This window comes from Camelus bactrianus, chromosome 24 (assembly GCF_048773025.1).
Source record: "Camelus bactrianus isolate YW-2024 breed Bactrian camel chromosome 24, ASM4877302v1, whole genome shotgun sequence".
Classification (NCBI taxonomy): domain Eukaryota; kingdom Metazoa; phylum Chordata; class Mammalia; order Artiodactyla; family Camelidae; genus Camelus; species Camelus bactrianus.
Window position 1 is genome coordinate 15793598 of NC_133562.1, and position 20533 is coordinate 15814130.

At 38.1% G+C, this 20533-nt stretch overlaps 1 protein-coding gene and 1 long non-coding RNA gene across 3 annotated transcripts in view; one reads left to right on the forward strand and one right to left on the reverse strand.

Annotated features, from left to right (window-relative positions):
- Positions 1 to 4652, reverse strand: part of LOC141574909 (uncharacterized) — a 34313-nt gene extending 29661 nt beyond the window's left edge. The window contains exon 1 of the long non-coding RNA XR_012502041.1: positions 4203 to 4652. This is a non-coding gene — a long non-coding RNA (uncharacterized LOC141574909). The remainder of the gene's footprint in view (positions 1 to 4202) is intronic.
- The window catches only part of ASXL3 (ASXL transcriptional regulator 3), a 160491-nt gene that overhangs the window by 117479 nt on the left and 22479 nt on the right, over positions 1 to 20533 (forward strand). The gene's annotated exons all lie outside the window — the stretch shown is intronic.

Genomic DNA, 20533 nt, shown 5'->3' on the forward strand with positions numbered 1-20533 from the left:
TTGACAATTTTATTTAAATTTAATAATGTGGTCAATGAACCACTATAAGCCTTTAATTTCTGTAAAAGGAACCATATTCAGCAGCAAAATCAAGATTTCACTCTGTTTTTAAACATATGCCAACCTACAGATAATTGCAGAAAATGTTAAACCTGCATTATTTTAAGCCAGACCCTGAATTTACCTTGGCCGTTTCTAGTTTGTCAGTGCTAGGTTTTTCTCAGCTGCCATATTTATCTTGCTGTTCTGTAGATCAGCTATTTCTTAAAATGGAGTAATGGAAGGAGAACATAATTACTTTACTTTTATGTAAATTTTTTACTGAAGCGTACCATGCAGACAGATAAGTGTCCATCTGATATTTGTGTAGTTTTATGAATTTTTGAAAAGGGAACGCATCCTTAAAATGGCATACAGATTTTTAGAAAAAAGCATTTCAGAACTCTGCATTGCCCCCTTTGAGGCAAACATTCAGAGGAACTCACTATCCTGACTTTGTTACCATCAGCTGATTTTATCTGTTTCTGAACTTTATGTAAATGAAGTCCTTCAGTGTGTACTCCGTTTTTTTAAGCTAAACATCGTGTTTGTGATATCATACATTTTGTTGTGTGTGACAGTAGTCAGTTTATCCTCGTTGCTGTGTGGTATTCCACTGAGTGATTTCATCATGATTTCCTTATTGATTCTCCTCCTGGACATTTGGGTTTTCAGTTTGGGCTATCTTGGGTGGTACCACTCTGAACACTTTTGTATCTGTGATTTTTGGTTTGCCTAAGTACAGAAATCCTTGGAGTGTGTGCCTATGGGTCTAACTGCTGGATCATAGACTTGGCATACATTCAGCTTTTTAAAGTAGTCTTAACAGCTTCCCAAAGTGGTTACCCCTATTCTGCCAGGAGTATGTGGACATTCAGGCTATTCCACATCCTTACCAGGACTGGAAATTGTCAATGCTTATAATTTTATATTGTAGTTTTAATTTGCATCTCTGTGATGTCTGATGAGGTTGAGCAATATTTTGTGTTTGGATATTTGGATATCCCCTTTGGTGAATTACCAGTTCAAAGCCTTGAATCCACTTTAGTTGTCTTTTCCTCCTTGATTTGTGACAGTTCTTGCTGGTTTCTTCTCTCACATTGTGGCTTGTCCTTTGATTCTCTAAGTGGTGTTGTTTGATGAAAAGAAGTTCTTCATTTTAATGCACCCCAATTTGTTGATTTTTATTAATATGTTAAGCCTTTTGTGTGATGACGAGAAACATCCTTATGTTTGATATCTTTAGATTCAGATCTACAAATCACCTGGGGCTGAATATGAGTGTGGTATGAGATACAGGTTGTTTGATTTGTTTAAATGGTATCCATTTTGCCAAAGGTAGTTTACTAAGAAGGCATTTTTCTCCCATTGCACTGTAATGCCACCTTTGTCAAACCTAAGTGACCAGATATGTTTGCTTCTGTTCTAGAACTATTCTTTTATGTTGGTCTTTTTGTCTATTCTTTTCCCCAGATCATCTTAATTTGATTTTTGGTAGCTTAATATCTGATAGAGGTTGTCCACCAACTTTTTTTTTACCTTGCCTACCAGAGGCCCTTTGTATTTTCATAGAAATTTTGGAATAATAGTATCAATTTTCATAAAAGTACATGGATTTTGATTAGGGAATGCATCTAATATATAGATGAATTTAGGGAAGAATTGAAGCTTTTAGCACATTGAATCTTCTAATCAGTGAATAATAGCTTGTCTTTCCATTGATTTAGGCCTTTTCTAACTTCTCTCAATAATGTTTGATAGTTTCCTTAGGAAAGATCCTGTACATCTTTCAATAGTTTTGTTCCTCCATATCTGCAGATTTTTCACTGTAAATTTTTGTATGTCGATTTTTCCTAGTGAATATATGTCACTTACTGTTCTAAAGTATATAGTTTCTTCTGGATTCTCTGAATATACAATTGTATTTTCTATACTAATTACAGTTTTACTTATTCTTTTCAAATTCTTTGTTTTGTCATTGTACTGGATAATGTCTTCAGTATAGTGTCGAGTAGAAATGGTGTTAGCTGCCATCAGTCTCAGGGATAAAGATTTTATGGTTTTACCTTTATGCAAGAAGTTTAATGCAGATTGTTTTTAATAGAAAGTTTTTTTTTATTGTATTAAGGAAGTCTCATTCTTTTCCTAGTTTTCTGAGTTTTAATCACAAATGATATTTTCTGTGTCTGTTAAGGAGATTTTTCCTTTATTATATTAAAGTAATAAATAACAAATTGCTTTTCAGATTTTAAACAAACTTTGTATTCCTAGAATAAACAAAATGCAATTTGCTAATACTGTGCTTAGGATGTTTACATTTATGATTGAGGGGGAATTTGGTTTGTAATAATTCCTTTCTGATAATGTCTTTGTCAGATTTTGCCAGTAAAAGTAATACTGGCCTTTTAAAATTATTTAGTAAATACCCTATTTGATGGGAAAATTTGTATAGGATTTTTTTTTTAATGTTAGGAAAAATTCCCTTATGAAGTTATCTAAGCTTGGAGATCTCTTTGTGGGAAATTTTGAATTACAGATTCGGTTTTTTGTAGATGTAGAATCTCTCTTAAATTCAGTTTTTGAAAATTGCATTTTTTTGAGAATTAAAAAATGTTAACAGTTCTATTGAAGTATAATTGACATAAACTGCACATATTGAATATGTACAAATTGATAAATTTTGACATATTCATCCATGAAACCACTACCACAGTTAAGATAATGGGCATATTTGTCACCCCTGAAGAATTTCCTCATGCCTTTCTGACATCTACCTTGGTAAAGTCTTCCAATCTATAAAACATTGTATACCCTACTCCCCCCATTTACTTAAATATTCTTTAATTTTTAAAATGTTTTGTAGTCTTCAGTGTACAGCAGGGTTTGTTAACCTCAGCACTAATGATATGCTGAATTGGATCATGTTCTCTTGGGGGAGGGGGGGGGTGGGCTTGGGGAGGGCGGTCCTGTGCACTTTAGAATGTTTGATAGCATATAGATCTCTACCCACCAGATGCCAGTAGGATCCCATACCTCTGGTCCTAACAATTAAAAATATTCTCTAGATACTGCTAAATGTCCCTTGGGGGACAAATCTCCCAAGGCTAAGAGGTGGAGAAACAGTGGTGTAGAGAGTCTGTCTCACACATCTTTCATTTGGATTTATTTGTTCTGAAGTATTGCTCATGCTATTATATCTTTCTAAAGTTTCATTTTCTATTTGGTGCTGGCATCTAGTGATGAAATTTATTTCTATGGATTGTGATCTAACAATTTTGCTAAATATATCTGTTAATGCTAATAATTTTTATAGATTTAGGGGAAAAACATCATCTAGCACTTAAAAAATATGATATAAAAATGGCCAATAAACACACACAAAGATCCTCAGCTTTGTTAGTCATGAAGTAAACGCAGATGAAACCATGATGAAATACCACTACACACCCAGGAAGATGGCTAGCATCATAAGCAAACAAACATGAAAATTAAAAATACATGTATATAGACAATAGCAAATGTTGGCAAGGAAGTGAAGTGCATAGAACTCTTGCTTTGATGGGAGTGTACGTCTGCATTTAACAAAATAGTCTGACAGTGTTTATTGTTGACCCAGCATTTAAAGTTGACCCAGCATTTACATTCCCATTTTTATACCCAGTGGAATCATACATGTTTACCAAAAGACATGAACAAAAATGTTTTTGGCCATATTGTTTCAAGAGCTAGAAAGATTCAGAACCTAGAGAACTCCTGAGATACCCACGAACAGCAGAATGGATAAATGGCTGTGTAGTATTCCAGCGTTTGAATTTACCACAGTGAGAATGGATGAGCTATCTCTGCTTAAAACAGTATAGATGAATCTCACAAGCATGCTGAGCATACATGCCCAATACAAAAGTATATGTGCTGTGTCATCGATCTCCATAAAGGTCACAACAAATGCAGCTAATCTGCGATATTGTGTTATCCATGCGGATTAGTACCTGGAAGGTAGCACTTCCGAGCACTATTACTATTCTGTTTCTTAAACTGGATGCTGATAACATGAAAGTGTTCAGTTTGAGAAAATGGATCAAGCTATATGCTTGTCATTTATTCAATTTCTCTGTATGTTACACTTCAATAAAAAGTTGTAAAAATTTTTTTGAAACACTTACTTTTCTTTCCATAATTTGGCTCTGTAATAGCCAGTCTGTTCAATCACACGTGTGATGAGAATTCTCTTGCTCCGTCTTCTCACCGCCACTCCCTGGTCCCCTCCACTCCCACCACCCACCACCCCTCGCTTCAGTGTCATGAGGTTGGCAGGTGTGTCTTAAGAGCTGAGTCATGGCTTTTGATCTGGACAGAGTGTGTTATTTGTCCCCTTCTTGTTATACCTTGTTTCATTGGTAACTCAGTAACATCTGCTAGGAAAATGTAATTAGCATTAGTTTCAGATTAAAAAATTGGGTCCACATGGGTCCACAGTTGGAATGTCTTGACTCGAGAGAGTTGTTCATAATTAACTTGGAGAGGGATGCCTGTGAGCTTCTGAATATATATTCAAAGACCCAAAAAGTAGACTCTCCCTCTTTATCTTATTAAGGACATATACCTCTGTTATCTTTTTAAATAATACTGATCCCAACCAATATGAATTCTCCTTGAATTTTTGATTAAATATCTTATTTTTGATTGAATACCTTGATTTAAATATCGAATTTAGAATTCTCACTTATATAGCTATAGATGTATTGGTGAAAATTTTAATAACATTTTTTCTTTTTTTTACTCAAACATGAGAGGTTTATGCATCAAATTATTGCCTTTAACCATATAATGAAAGGTATAGGTTTTCAATTTACCTGACCATGTGATGCTTTCGATTCTATTTTTTAATTGAATGTTTAGGAAGTTTTGTTTGGTTGATTGTTTTTAGAAAAAAAATTTATCAAGCCTTTATTTAATAGAATGTTTATAAAAATTTATGGTAAAATAAATTTATTTATAAAAGTCTTATGCATATCATTGCCTTATTTCTCTAATATTGTTCTAGAATGTTCTTTTTTCATTTTTCCAGATTTATTGTTTCATTTAAATTTTCTATTTTGTGTCCTATATTTTAGCCCAAGAGAGCATTTTTGTCATCTAATTTTAGAATCAATTTTAAAATCAATGTAGATATCATGGTTTTTCTTGATTCCTAAATTAACTAAATTCCATCTTATTTTGTAAACTGGTGTTTGAATTTATTTTATTGCCATAATTTCTCTATTCCTTTTTGGGAAATTGATTTTTTTTAAATTTCTAATTTCTAATGGCATTCACGTTCGCTCCTTTTTTTTTTTTTTTGGTCTTTGTATGCAAATTAGGTGAATATTCTTCCCATTTAATTTTTTGATACGATTTTATGCCATATGCCTCAAACTGGCTTTCAAAATATACATGATTTTCTGTCAAAATTTAGCTTGGCTCCCCTGCCCTAATTGTGTGTAATATTTATCTAACTGCATTTGGCTCCTGCTTATGAGGTAAGAACCGTATCATGGACTATCTGAACTCCCGAATGACTGATTGTTCACTTGTCACTATATGGTTATTATTTAATTAGATGGAAACATTTTTCAGTTATTACAATAATGAATTGTGTCACTGGTAACTGATTTTTAAACAGCTTGGAATTTTAAAAGCCATTCCTCCTTTTTATCATTTGAATAAAATGTGGTGGTTGACTTGATTGTTTGCATGTAGGTCATATGTGTCCCATGGGTGAGAGCATATGGTGTGATTAGATCACTCTGTGTTTGGGTCGGGATGGGGAGGGTCTGTGGTTATCCCTTGCAGAAGCTGTACTGCATTTTTATGGTATTGCTTCCCTAAAAATTCCTCTCCAGGCCCCCATAGTCTCACAGTTTTGGTCTAGTCACTTGTATATTGTTCAGCAATACAGAACCTCTGTCAAAAAGATTAAAATTCTATCCATCCCTGTAGTTGCTGGAAAAACAGTGGCTCAGTCATAAAATACGCAGTCTTTGTTTTCTTACATTTTCACACTATATGAAGTTAACTAGTTTCACGTACTCCTGCAGTTTCTTGTTTATGGACATTAGAGTATTCTTTAGGCATTATTATTTGATTGCTAAGATGAGATACAGAATTTAAGGGAAATTAGATAATGTTCCTTTGGAAAAATTTGAGAACTGTCATTGCCTCTACGGTTGCTATAATATTTCTGAAATTCTCATTTTCCTTCTTAAAGTGTATTTGTTCATAGTTGTTAATCATAAGGTATGGTTTGGGCTTTTTGTTTTCTGTTTCATATGCTTATTGCAAGATGTTCACTTTAGTAATTCACCCTTTATTAATGAGAGAAAGAGAATGTGGATGTTAAGTTAGTGATTTCTTTCATTTCAAGAAGAGTTGTGTATTATAGTTTTAAAGTTTAAATCATTGTTGCTCCTGGTATTTACACTGACACACCTAAGCAAGCTTGACGTTAAGATTACTTGCTTGTGGAAAAATTTTAGGTTATTGGGCAAAGAGCCAATCATTGAATGTGCTTTCATATTTCAGAATGCTTTCCTTTTTCACCTGTCGATTGCAATGCCAGGTGACAAAATGAGTTTTCTTGTGACTTTTCCACAACGAATGCTCATCTGATTTGTTTTCTAAGCTAGTTTTCCTAGGAGGCATCTGAGCTCCCCAAACAACTACAGATTTTTTGGTTCAGAGCATCAAGAAACGCTTCAGGGGTCTCTTAGGCCTATAATTGTGTGCATTATTTTACATTTGTATGTGTTTGTGTGGGTGTGCACCTCCATGCTTTTGTCTGTTCATTTGTTTATTTCCAGGCTGTGTTAGTCAAGGTAGAGGCTATGTTACTGTATCCGAGAGTTCCAGAAAAGGGCAGTGTAAACAGAATGGCAGGTTTTCGCTCTCACACAAGTAGAGAGTTGGCCCATGGGGTTTGGCCAGTTCTGCCCTGGAGAGTGGCTTGTTCCCAGTGGTCTAAGCCAGCACATCCGTGTTCTAGCTCAAGGATTGTGGAGGGCAAGCTTACAGAAGTGACATACAAGATACACATGTTGTCTTTGATCATGTTCCTTTGTTGAGAATTTAGTCCCCTGGCTATTTCTAACTGCAGGAGTCCAGGAGATGTCATCTCTAATGCTGCTCAGACTCAGAGGAGGTGTTTATAACTTTGCAGTGATGTAAGGACAGAATGGATGCTGGGAGATGAGCAGCCTGCCACGGAGTTTTGATCCGTAGTTTCATCCATAGGTTTCATCAAATATAGAAAAGGCATTGTGAATGCAAAATGTTTAAAACCATCGATGTAAAGTTCTAAGAAACAATGACCCTGTTTTAAAATGCATATTTTGTAAAGCCCTCTTACGGTCTTAAAACAAAAATCATAGAAAAGATAACTTTCCTACACATGTATTTTTAGATCTATAAATTATATATTGTAATTACAGTATACAAGAGGAATAGGCAGAAATTATTATCATTAATAAATCCTTACATGTTCCAATATGTAAATGGGCAGGCATGAGCATCTGGGAAGGCGTGCTGGGGAGCAGAATAATGCACATACATGTAGAATGAGTGTGATTGCCATGGCTGAAGTTAGAGACTGATACTCAGTAGGCTGTCAGTGGAAGTTTGGAGTTAACTTCAGTGATACAATTTTCCATGAACAACTTTCATAAAAGTCCTGAACACAGCAAGTTGCAGGATTCTCTCTAGGTACATGTTGGGTGCTTTCCTAGAAAGGAGACTCAATAGATATCAAAACCCATGCCAAAAAAAAAAAATGGTCTAGCCATGGACCATCATAGAGGGTACTTTCCTTGCACGCATGTCCTTCGAGTCATTTGTAAGGCCTGTGGGGTGCAGGGCGCTTCATTGTGTGACTCTGTGCCCATTACTGAGCCTCTGAATCTTTCTACTCTGCCTTCTAAAGGCCAGAAATGTCCTCAGAAATGTGAACCCCTTCAACGTACACACTTCAAGTGGCATATCTTATTTTCAGAAAGCTTTTCCCCTAGACATCATCCTTGTCTCTCACTCAGTTCTTCAGTGGTAGCACTCTGCACACACACACATACACACACACACGCACTCTCTCTCTCTCTCTCATCCTTTGTATCTCATCAGTGTCGGTTCACATGGTTTAAGACAGCCACCTTTAAGGATTCAGATTGCCTTCAGAGCAGGTGGCCACAAGCTCGTGGAATCACGCCGCTCATTAAGCTTGTCAGCTCCTACTTCCTTCCTTCCTTTGTTTTACCCTGTTTTCACTAACAGGCACTTCTTTGGACTTGATCTTAGAGATCACTGTCATTTTTTCCCACTTCTCTTTCCCTATGTCATAGAACATTGGGTCTGGAAGAAACATTAGAGATCTTGTATTTTAATCACTTCATTTTATAGACCTTGTAAATGAGTTTCATATGGTTACAGTAACTTGCCTAAGGACATATGGTTAGTTCTAACTCTAAAACAAGCCAATTATTGCTCCCATATTTCCTTTGAGAAGCAAGCATCCTTTTTATTCCGTCCAAGTTTTCCCTAACTCAGCTTTAGACCACAGTTCATTTCCTGAGTTGGTGATATTCTCTAGAACCATGGTGTCTCCCCGTCACCCCTCCCTCCAGCCTCTGCCATCCTCCTCATCCTGGTCCTTCTTTCTATGTGGCTCATGATGAACTTAGACCAGAAGGACCCATGTCCGCTCTGCTCTATTTCTCTTTGCTTAAATTTGCTTATTTATGTTGAATTCATTTCTTGGTAGGAACCTTTTCAAGCCCCTTTCCCATTTTGTGGTGACTAGTTTAGTTGAAATTGGTAAAGTCACCTGGAATCAAGTTGTGTGCACAGCTTGAAGTACAGTGAGCTTGAGTGAAGGTGAAGGGCTCTTCCATTTGGCAGAAGGCCCCTCTCTCCCTTCCCCCAGCACACCCCAAGCAGTCGGTGACTCAGGACGATGGACATGAAGGTCAAGTGAGGTCTCAGTGTTTTACTTTATTTCATGTTACTCCTGCTTCCCAATGAAGCAGTTCACGGTGTCCGTCCTCTGGGGCTGAATACAAACACGGGAAGTCACACAGACTTCATTTTTTTTTAAAGACAGTAATTGGTTTATATGTACAGACAGCATTTGAATAATGTTTCAATGGCAGTTTTGTAAGAATGACGAGGACGTGGTTCACAAAGGCCATTTTTTTATTCTGGCCTTTGACGACGGGTGGATAGTTCGTTGAAGTGGAATTTTAAAGATGTGTCAATTGAGAGATGGAGTAATAAAGGAGAGCCTGGCTCTGTAATTCTCTGACATGCTGGACTTCAGCTACTGTAAGGCACCCTTCCCTATAGTGAGTGCAGTTGGCACAGGGTCACCCCCACAGAGTATTCTATGGGGAGCAGTGCTCTGAGCTGTGAGAGGTTGGAGAAAGGCTGCCCTCACTGGCACTCTAAAGGCCCCAGTGCTCTGTCATGAAGAAAACTGTTGAACTTTGCATAAACAATGTTTCTCAACGTTAATTGGTCATAAAACTTTTTATTTCCCCCGGAACATCTAACTGGATTCCTCTCATAGAATGTATTTGGGGAAATGAGGAAGTAAAAGAGGGAAGGTTAGGCATGTCACTGTCTGTGACAGAAGTAATTGAAATATCAGGCAACCGACAGGCATTCCCTGTTACTAACAGAAGGAGAGCTGTGTGTCTTAGGATTTCCATCGAGGTACTTGGTGTCAGTTTGATTTAGGTGGCGTGTTTGGCATTTTGCTATGAAAATTTAAAGGTGGCTTTCAAGCCTTATCTTTATGAAACTCTGCCCTTACAATGTGCTGCTAGTTGAGCTGCTGGCTTGTTGTGAATTTGCGTTGCAGTCCAACTTTTTTTCATGCTCTTTGGCTTTCTTTGGGAATGGAATTTCTTTCTCCAATGAACTGTACCCCCTCTTCAAAGTGGAAAATGTTTAATAGATTACTCAGTGTAATACTCTCTAGTTGTATTCACTTGGCCTTGCTTGTATTGCAAGAAATAGAGACCTGCTGGGGGCGGCAGAGGAGTGGGGAGGGGGACTTTAAGTAATTACAGGGGAGGAGGAAGGAGTTAAATGCATAGACCTCTCTGTTCTTTTGCTTTATGACTCTGGGATGTCTTTGTTCCTCTCACAGTTACCTCTTACAGTATTTCAGACCTTATCTCTTTCCCTGGAACAGGGAGGAAGTGATTGATTATCTCAAGTCATAGAATGTCTCTCTGTGTCAGCTTTGTCTCTGACTCTGATCTCTGGGCCAGCCAGCTGTGGCCTGGGCAGTAGGACTGACACTGCCCTAGGCTAAGGGGCTGATTTATAAATAAATAAATGATGATGGTGATTATTATACATAATATATTAATCTTTTAAAAGTTCACTTTTCACTAGGTAGTATGTTGGAATTTTTACATTTGTTATTTCTAATTCATGTAATAAATAGCTTTGCAAGTATGTTTGCTTTTCCCATTTGATAATGAAACAGAGACCAGAAGCTGTCAAGAAATTGGAGCCTCTTCAGACAGCTATGAAAATGCAGAACTAGAAACAGTAGCCCAGTTTTCTAACTGTGTTTTTTGTTGTTTTTTGTTTGTTTGTTTTTCCTAGTTTTATTGAAAAAATAATTGAACCTGTTTTCTAAATTTAAATCCATCCCTCTTTCCACTGTGACATGCTGGGTTACGTACCTAAGGAGAGTGTCAGGGAGTATTTTTGCACATATTAGAAGCTTGTTTTCTGGTTGTTGGTTTTTGTTTTTTGTTTGTTTGTTTGTTTTTTATGTATTAGAGGATATTCAAGGAACCATGATACCCATAAAATTTAAATCCTACTGGAGTATTTCTTCCATTTTCTGTTTTTTGCCAACTGATTGACTTAATTTGAAAATATTCATTATTCATACTTTGGAATGTTGTGTCTCAGTGACTCAACTGTGGTGTTGATAACCCCCTAGGTGAAAGCTAAAATCCGTCTGCTTTTTTTCCTCTGTGTTACGTTACACCAGAAACAGTAACTAAAAGTATTTCCTACTATCTGATGTTCCCTGTAAAATCAGTTATTTATACATCCTAACAAAAGTATCTTTTGGATCATCAAAAGACTGGCCAGGGTTACATAGATGCTTCAAACAGTGATACAGCTAAACCACAAAAAAGTATTTTATTCAACAATATTGGGTACCTCCTTTGTCACGGAATGCAAATCCCTGCCCTCATGGAGATTACACTCTATTCTTTCTTTATAATCCATCTTCTTTGATAATGCTAGCTAGAATATTTTTTTATAATTTATTCATTTACTTTTAATGGAGGTACTGGAGATTGAACCCAGGACCTCGTGCATGCTAAGCATGCTCTCTACCACTGAGCTATTACCCTCCACTTCCTGCCTGGAGTTTTATATTTTTCCTCCTATCCCCAGTACACAGATAGACACAAACATACACGTGCACACACACAAACACAACCATCGATAGATGATTTTCTCTCTTAACTGCAAAGAAGAAGCAAACAAATGAGTTTTCGTCGCTTCCCTTGTATAAGTTCTTTATGCTCTGTAACACATTACCACAAATTTAGTGGCTGAAGATAGTGTGTGTGTGTGTGTATATGTATATGTGTGTATATATATATATATAATTTTATATATATATATATAAAATTTCACAGTTCCATGGATTAGGAGATTTGACACAACTAAGCTGATTTCTCTGTTCAGTCTTACCAGGCTGAAATCAGGGTCTTGGCCAACTGCATTCTCACTGGCAGTTTGGGATTCTCTTCCAACCTTATTCAAATTGTTGGGGAATCTACTTCTTTACAGCTATAACGTTGACACCTCAGCAGCTCTTAGAGGTCACCTCTCTTCATAGGCAATTCACAATATATATATATATATATATATATATATGTTGCTTCTTCAAGGCCAGCAGGAGAATGTGTCTGCCTCTGTCAGTCAAGATGGAGCCTTATGTAACATAACATCATCAAGAGAGTGACAGCCCATCCCCCCTTTTTATTTTCTTTTAGCCAGAAGCAAGTCACAGTCTCTTCCCACCTCCCTATGCAAGAGTGTGACTCATTGGGGGTACCTTAGGGTGTGTCTGTCACACCTACTACAAATAATAGTGATTATTATTACAGCTAGCCTTGAGATCTTTCTCTAAATGAGCACTAGTCAGAGCATCTTACATATGTTTACTGATGTAATCCTCACAAAAACTCTATGAAGTAAATCGTTTGTTGTTACTAGTTTACAAATGATGAAACTGAAGCATGTAGAGGTGGATCCTTCTCAGCTAAGAATATCCACTTAAAAAAAAGGAAACATGTACAAACAACAACAAACCTTGATGCCCCATGTTCCTTCAGCTACCACACTCTCTCTCTGTTTTTCTTCAAAACAAGGTTCTTTCCCTCCCTTTTCAGCACTTCGGTGGCTTCACCTCTGCTCACCCCAGGGCTTCCTACCCCTCCCCATCGTTCACATTCACCTCTGCCTGGAAATTAAAGAGTCCTTCCCTCACACACATGCACCTAGGACATTCTCTCGTTGTACATGTTACTTTACACAATTTGTCATTACAACTTTCTGGGACAGGGACCTATCTTTTTGTTTATTGTTGTTTTTCCCAATACCTAGTACATGAAAGTTTTGGGTAGAAGAGTGAATGCCTGCATGTTAATTAAAGGAAGCCCTGTGGTATAACAGAAGAGGCATTATTTGAGGGGCGGGGGTATCAGTCCTGCTTCACCACTTACCTACCTTCATGGTTGTAGGTACTAAATGAAGTATAGTTACTATGGTGGTTATGTAGTTATAAATTACATCTGTGACTGAATAATAGTGGATCGGGCCATTGTTTAACTAGGGAAAGGAGCAACCTTCAGGCATGGATATCAAAAAGGGAGAATTGAAGGCATACTAGGTACCCAGGTCTGGGAGTTCCTATAGCATCTTTTCCTTCTCTGGTTACTCATCATACTATTAAAGTCAACATTACTTTGCTTTCTGTCCCATCCCAGGTACTAAGCTCTTTCGGCAGCAGAAGCTGTCTGTGCATTTCACAGTTCCTGGCAAGTAGTAGCTGCTTATGAAATGTTTGTTAAAGAAATGAGTAACTAATAGTCCCTTAAACACAGCTGTTCAGTGGATTACAAGTGGAAACAGTGATTCATTGATTCCCACTACATTATAACATTATTACCTTATTTTATCTATGCAAGAACATGAGCTTGATTTCTACTAATAAAGCACTGATATTCTGTGGTTACATTGGAAGTTTTCTTTTTTATTTTCTTCCCACAGAGGGAACGTTAATGAAAATACAATTTGTAAGAGAGAATGTCTTTTAATACATATGCACATTCTCATATTTGCTAAAACATGTTCAAGTTTTATTTTTCTTCATTTGGATCAAAACAAAAAAACCCAAACATTACTTCTCATCAAGGCCTACCAGACTGTCCTACTGTGTGGCCCAGGGGTTGTCCACAAAGTTTAATGAAAGGTATGAACCATGAGCATTAAAACATACTAATCTAATTTTGAGAGGTTGATTAAAGTTTGATCTGTCCATGGCTTGGCTTTTGTCTCTAGGTGTCTTTACTTCATTGTTTTTACCTGCTTCACTGCAGGCTGTATCTCCTCTGAGCAGGCTGCTAACCGCATGGGAGACATAGAACTTTGAACAGAGATTCCTCCCTTTGAAATTTAAAGGAGTGATTCTTAGGAAAAGTGGCAGAATGTAAAAGTGTAAAACAGTGTCATTAGAAAATGAATTTTCTTTTTAATGTTGTATAGAAGATTAAGGGAAATCTCATATAAGTAAAGCAATTGAAACTCAATAATTGAAGCCTTTTAAGAATCAATATCAAGGTTCTTTTTTCATGTTTTTTAATAGCATATACATCCCTTAAGTGTGGATCTTCTGATTGTATATGCTGAAATTCATAGCAGCAATTATGAGGAAATCCTTTTCTCTTATTTCTAGGGAATTGCTTTTCCCCATTAATTGGGGCCTGAGAAATTGCTTGCCAGCAAGTCTTGCTCTAGGGGGTGGCCTTCCCAACCTCTGATTAAACACCTCTGCAGAATTGGAGGCTAGGGCAGGTGTCTGGTGGAAGGGGGGACAATTCTCTTGGGAGGTGCATGAGATTCCATTTCAAAGGAGATCGTTGTGTTAGCCAAGTGGTTGGATTGTTTACAGATTGTGTTTCCAGAGGAAGAAGAAAACTTCATGTATATATATGTGTGTATGTATGTGTGTGTGTGTATATATATATAGATACATGCACATATGTGTTTGTATATATTTTTTAATGAGAAGGTGATAATCAATTGCCACAAGACTAGCTGTTATTTTGTCATCTTATAATCTCTGGTTTTCAAAGCCCTTTGCAATCTACATACTCAAACATTGCATTTAATAATTAAATGTTGCCCACTCCTCTGCCTCAAGAACTTTATTCTAGTTAAGAATTACACCAGCCATTATCCCTAGTATAGCGAAACTTCCAGATTCTTCCCTGCTGAGCTTCATACCTTGTGGTTTCCATCCTAGTGCTCAGCAGTGATCCCCAGAGCAGCACATAGTAGGAAGAAAAGGAATCAGCTCAGCTCAAAAGAGAAGCTTTTATTATAAAATCAACTTTAATGGCCTGTCATAACAGTGATGGCACAAAAAACCTTCTACTTTTCCATCTAAATGTTGATTGTTTTTTGGTAATATTTTCTGAGATTTCCCCTTTGTTCACATTAGCTTAATTCCATGTACCTTTTTTAAAAAAATTAGATGGAGGGAGATGAAAACGGTGTTGTATTTTTTTTCTTTAACCTCCATATAATTCCAGATAGTTTTGATTACAACTTTATAATGACAGTTTTTGTTTATTTAAAGAGAAGTTGTTATATGTGCTTATATTTAGATATAATTTTTTAAAGAAATGTCAAATAATTGTTTCCAGCAGTGGGCCTTGAAATTGAGGTTATTTTAGCTGACAATATCATCCTTTACTGGTTTTCACTATTTTATTTATTTATTTTGAATATTTGATTCTTGCAGTATACTGAAAATTATCCCACGTCCAGATCTTAGAAATTTTCATTCATTTGCTTAACAAAGATTTAGTATCCAGTGTGTGCAAATTCGTTGTGCTAGGTTTATCTTATTTAACTGCTTCTGACAATGCTACTTTAACAACTTTTAATGCATCATTTCCCAAACTATATTCTGGAGAACACTTGTAATTTGTTCCATGAGATATTGATACAATTGTTCTGTAGGAGGATCACAATGTTTAAAAGTTTGGGAAATAATGCATGATAGATTTATTCTTAAGGGTTTAAAAATAAATTCTACCATATTAGAAAATACTTACAGTAAAGAAAACTATTTAACCATACTTAGTAAATGTAGACCAGATTTATTGGATGATAGAATCAACTTCCTCTTGATATATTACCCATTTAAATTATAATTACCCATTAAAATTCCTGTTTTGCAAAGCAGTTTGGGAAATATTGTCTTAATGCAGCTTTAGAAATAGCATTCAAAAATTATTGGCCAAATTGTCCTTAGTGTATTGTTGATTCTATCATCTCCCTTACTGATTCTCTCTCAGCAGTCCTCTTTCATTTTTCAATGCCTAACTTTATGCTTAAAAAATTACATTTTCTCTAATGGATAAAACTTGAGCCATACTTACAGAGAGTCTCCTGAGCCATCTGAATCATACTTAATGGTTAAGTAAGAAATGAAAAATTACCCTTTAGAGCGAACTGACTTTAGACCTGACGTTAATTCTTGCTGGGATGTAAAATGCAAGGGCACGGGATGCTTGCTCTGGGTATAAGAGGGTCCTGGTAACAGCTTATAGTCTGTCTGCTCATTACTCTTTTGCTGTTTCATTAGACTACTGGTCGGTCTCTCACTGGCTGGGCTGTCTTTGCTCTAAAGACCTTATTGATTGTTTTTTGGACAACAGCTAGCGTGGTGTACTGTACACAGTGCTGACCTGACTAGTTCCACGTGGCTTGATGGAGATTCCGCACGTGCACAATACACATCATCTTCTTGAAACGCTTTCTTTCCTTTCAGCTATGACGCCGTTTGCTTTGATTTTCTTCCTACCTCTGACTGCTTTTCTCAGTCTTCCTAGTGGGACTTACTTCTTTTTTCCCGTTCCTTCTGTATTGGTGTTCCTCAGGGCCCTGCTTTAAGCCATCTTCCCTCTGGGTAAATTCTTCCTGTGTGTTCTCATCCATATCCATGTATTCAGTTACTACTAATTAGTAACTTTCTGTATTTGATTCTTTTCTCACTGTTGAGCTTCTTCCCCAAGTTTCAGCTGTTGATCAGATCATCTTTCCTTGGTTGCCTTATCCATCCATCTTTACTTGGATGCTATAAGCATGTCCAAAGAAAAACCCATAATTTCTTGGTCCAAGACACTGCTCCTCCATGTGCCTTTTCCTATCCTGATGTCCACTACCAGCATGTACCACAGTATCCAAGCCTTGTTCCTAGAATCACCCTTCATGCCTTTGTCTCACTCACCACCCAGACCCATGCACACTCAGCCCCAGCATTTCTGGTCCCCATACTTCTCTTGAATGACAGGTGTCTCTACTCCCACTGCCTGAACAGTTTTAAAACTTTTCATCATTTGTTCCTTGGCCTTCTCTTGATACTTCTTGACAGAAGTCTCTGATTCTAGTCTTGCCTTTGTCCAGGGCATTCTTTACACTATATGCAGAAAGATACGTCTGAGACATCTATTTAGAATTATAATCAGCATCTCAACCTTAACTGGTTCAAAACGCAACCTCCTCCTCCCATAGTCTTCTCCATTTTAATAAATAGCAATTTGTTACTTTAATTACCAAGGCCAAAACTCTTTGGTGTCATCCATGCCTGCTCCCTTTGTCTCACACCACACATCCAATCCATCTTCAAGTCCTGTTGCTCCAACCTTCAGAATAGCATCAGAACCCAACCATTTCCCACCGCCTCTACTGCTGTCAACCTGGTCACGCTACTAGCATCCGTTTTTCTGGATTGTCTCAGTAGCTAAGTACTTGTGTTCCTGGTGAGTCTTTATCTTCTAAAACTGTACAGTTCAGTAGAGTAGCTGCTGGCCACCAGACATTGTTGAGCATTACAAATGTGGGTGATCTGAATTGAGATGTGTTATAAAAAATATCCACTGGATATCAAAGAATGAATACACAAAGAGACTGAAAAAATATCTTGCAGGATTTCCCATTGATTACGTGTTGAAGCAGTAACATTGTGGATAAGCTGGATTAAATAAAATATGTTATTAGAATTAGTATGTTTTCCTTTTTACTTTTTCAATGCAGTTACTAGAAAAATTAAAATCACATGTGTGGCTCAATGTTTGTATTGCTGTTGGATAGCTCTACTCTAAAGTCTTTTATAAACACAGCAGTCAGAGCTATCTTTTTGAAATGCATGTCTTTTCATTTGTCAGGCCAAAATCCCCCAGAGGCTTTCCAGCTCACTCAGAGGGAAAAACTAGTCTTTACAGTGGGCAGTATGATCCTGTCCCCCAGTCCCTGTTCCTCCCGCTCTCTAAGCTCCCTCCAGCTCTTCTGGCTTCCTTAAAAGCCCAACCTGAGGGCCCCTGCGTTTGCATCCCTCCCCGGAGCACACACTTCCCCAGAGGGCTCGCTCCTTCGCTTTGCTCAGGTGTCTGCTCCAGTGTCCCCGAACAACAGTGAGCATGAGAGAGGCCCGTCCTGGACACGCCGTGCAAATCAGCGGTCTGCTTCCCCACACACACTCAGCGTGAACCTTTTCATCTTGTTTTGGCTTCATTTCGAATGGCTCCTCGTTGTCTGTAGCATGAAGTCCACATTGCCTAGTATGTCTGCGTGTGACTCTGCAGCACATTTCTTACTATTCCTCCAAGCAGCCCACTTGCCATGCCTTCCAGATCACATGGAAGAAACCCAGAATAAGGGAAAAAGTGATACACAATGTCCCTCTAATGAGGGATAAATAATTATCATTAAATGTGGATATATTCTCATACAGAATTAACATCCATTGAACTTCAAACTTTGGATGGTTTGCAAGTAGCAACGTTTTAATCCTCTGAATTCCACTGACCTCCATCCCATAATATGTATGCTAATATAATCAGCACCAAAGACAAATGATACCCTCACCAATGGAGATTTAAATCCTTGTTGAAAGGATCTCTATACGAATAAGTTTGCCTTTACTGATACTTATTTTCCTTTGTAACAGCACAGTTTTTCTCCTTCCAATGAAAAAGGAAGCATAACTTATCAATAGCTTATTCAGATACTTCATTATAAGAGAGTTAGGGGAGTTTTTAGAATGAACATTTCTGTTGTGGGTAATCAGAAAGAAGAGTTTACAGCTCAGTGATAAATAAATAAATAAACCTTTCAGAAATGTTTATTGTTCCAGCTCATTAAAATGCCATGTCTTTTGGACAGTATTTCTTAGAGGCCATAAAATTAATAGTGTATTTTAAAAGTTTTATTGGCACGTACTTCCTAAGTCTAATTTAGCCCTAGTGTTTAATTGTGTTGTCTCATCCAGGCTGGAAATCTGGCAGTTGATATGATTTTTCTGTTTTAAAAGAAAAACGTTTTCCTCCAGGGCTAGCTTCCATTCTCTTGAATGTGTTTTCACCCCGTCTTGCATTTTCATGTGCTGAAATCTGGAGGCTCTTGTCAGAGCTAATCTGGACTTGGTATTTCTCTGTGTCTTAAAATTATACTGAGATTTCAATTAATAACTAGTCAGGCCCCTGGCCTGGCGAAATACATCAGACTAAAATACTGCATGTAAGCTACCGGAGTTAAATTTTAAATCGTTCACTTACACAGATCAAGGCCAGTGCGATGAACATTTGTTGAGTGCCTGCAGTTCCACAGGCTCTGTGCATGGACTGCAGGTTCTAAGGCCCCATGCGTGTCCTTGAATGTAGAAAATCTAACCTTTCCCACCGTGCTTCTATAAATGCACTTCAAAGCAAACAGATTCCTTTTTCTCTCCAGGAAATTTGCCTTCCACCTACTAGTCCTATTTAAAATCTATGCAACGAGAACACCTCTTCCCTTTTAGCCTTCCTAGTTGATGCTCCTTTTTCTCAAGGCTCCCAAAACACGAGGAGAGATACTGAGTCAATATTCACAGAACATTTCCGACCTCTTAGAGGTGTTTCATTCTCATAGACTATCTTCTTGCCCTCCTCATCTTTGCTAGACCTCCCTGGCAGCAGTCTTTGAAGGCTTGTACTCAAGCTTGGCTGCCTCTGTCATCTGTCCCATCTCCCAGGGTCATCCCGAAATACTCGCCCTCTGCCTTTGACTCTGCAGCCCCGAAGCCCTTCACTCAGTCAGGAGTATGTCTCAGATTTGCCTTTCTTTTGTCTTCTTTCATGGAGATATTCCATCATCCTTCTAGTGATGTCTTTGTGTCTTTTCCTCTCCATTCCATCCTTTTCATAGCCCATAAATCATCTTTTTAAGCACACATCTTTTTAGGCTATTCCTATGCTTACACGTGCCAGTCATGCTCCATTACCCAGAGCAGTGCTTCCCAGCTCCGAGGCATACTTGGAAAAAGGCAGTAAATGTGGAGGTAGGTTGTGGGGAAACTTGGACCTGGAGGCCACTAACCTGGGGCCTCCTGCTGTTTCCAGCTCTGCCTTGGGTTCACCTTCAGGTACATTCACTGGGCGACCCCCCGTGGAGGATAAAACCCAAACTTCTTTGCTTTGCTGTCTTACTGAGGATTCTCCCCAGGACTTCCAGCATCTCCCATTCACCCTAGTCTCTAGCAGCAGTCCTCTTTCCTCATGACGCTTGGGGCAGAGTATCCCACCTGTCCGGGAACACCTGTCCTTGCGTCCCGATCTGCCAGCATGAGAGCCTCAAAATCACCAGGCAGAGCTTCAGCTACCATGCCACCCTCACCACGTCCACTAATGCAGTGGTTCTCCCCTGGGGATGATCCTGCCTCAGAAGGATACTTGGTAATGTCAGGAGACATTTTGTGTTGTCTTATCTGGGAGAGGGGTTGCTGCTGGTACCCAGTGGGTAGAGACCAGGGATGCTGCTAAATGTCCTTCAGTGCACAGGACATGCTTCCACGGTAAAGATGTATCTAGACCTAAATGACAGCAGTGTCAAGGCTGAGAAACTCTGCCCTAGTGAAAATGATTCTTCCCGAGGAACAAGGACTTTGGATCCCACATGGTCTAGAGTGAAGGGGGCAGGAAGCACAGTCGGCCAGTGGTTCCCTGGGAGTGATCATACAGAGGTTCATTCATTCCACCCCTTGGTTCGCAGACCCATGGATTCTAACTCTCGGGGACACAGCACCAAATGGCATCCCTTGATTCATTGCATCGACTGCATTCCAGAGAATAGTATCCTGGAATTTTCCAATCAGAAG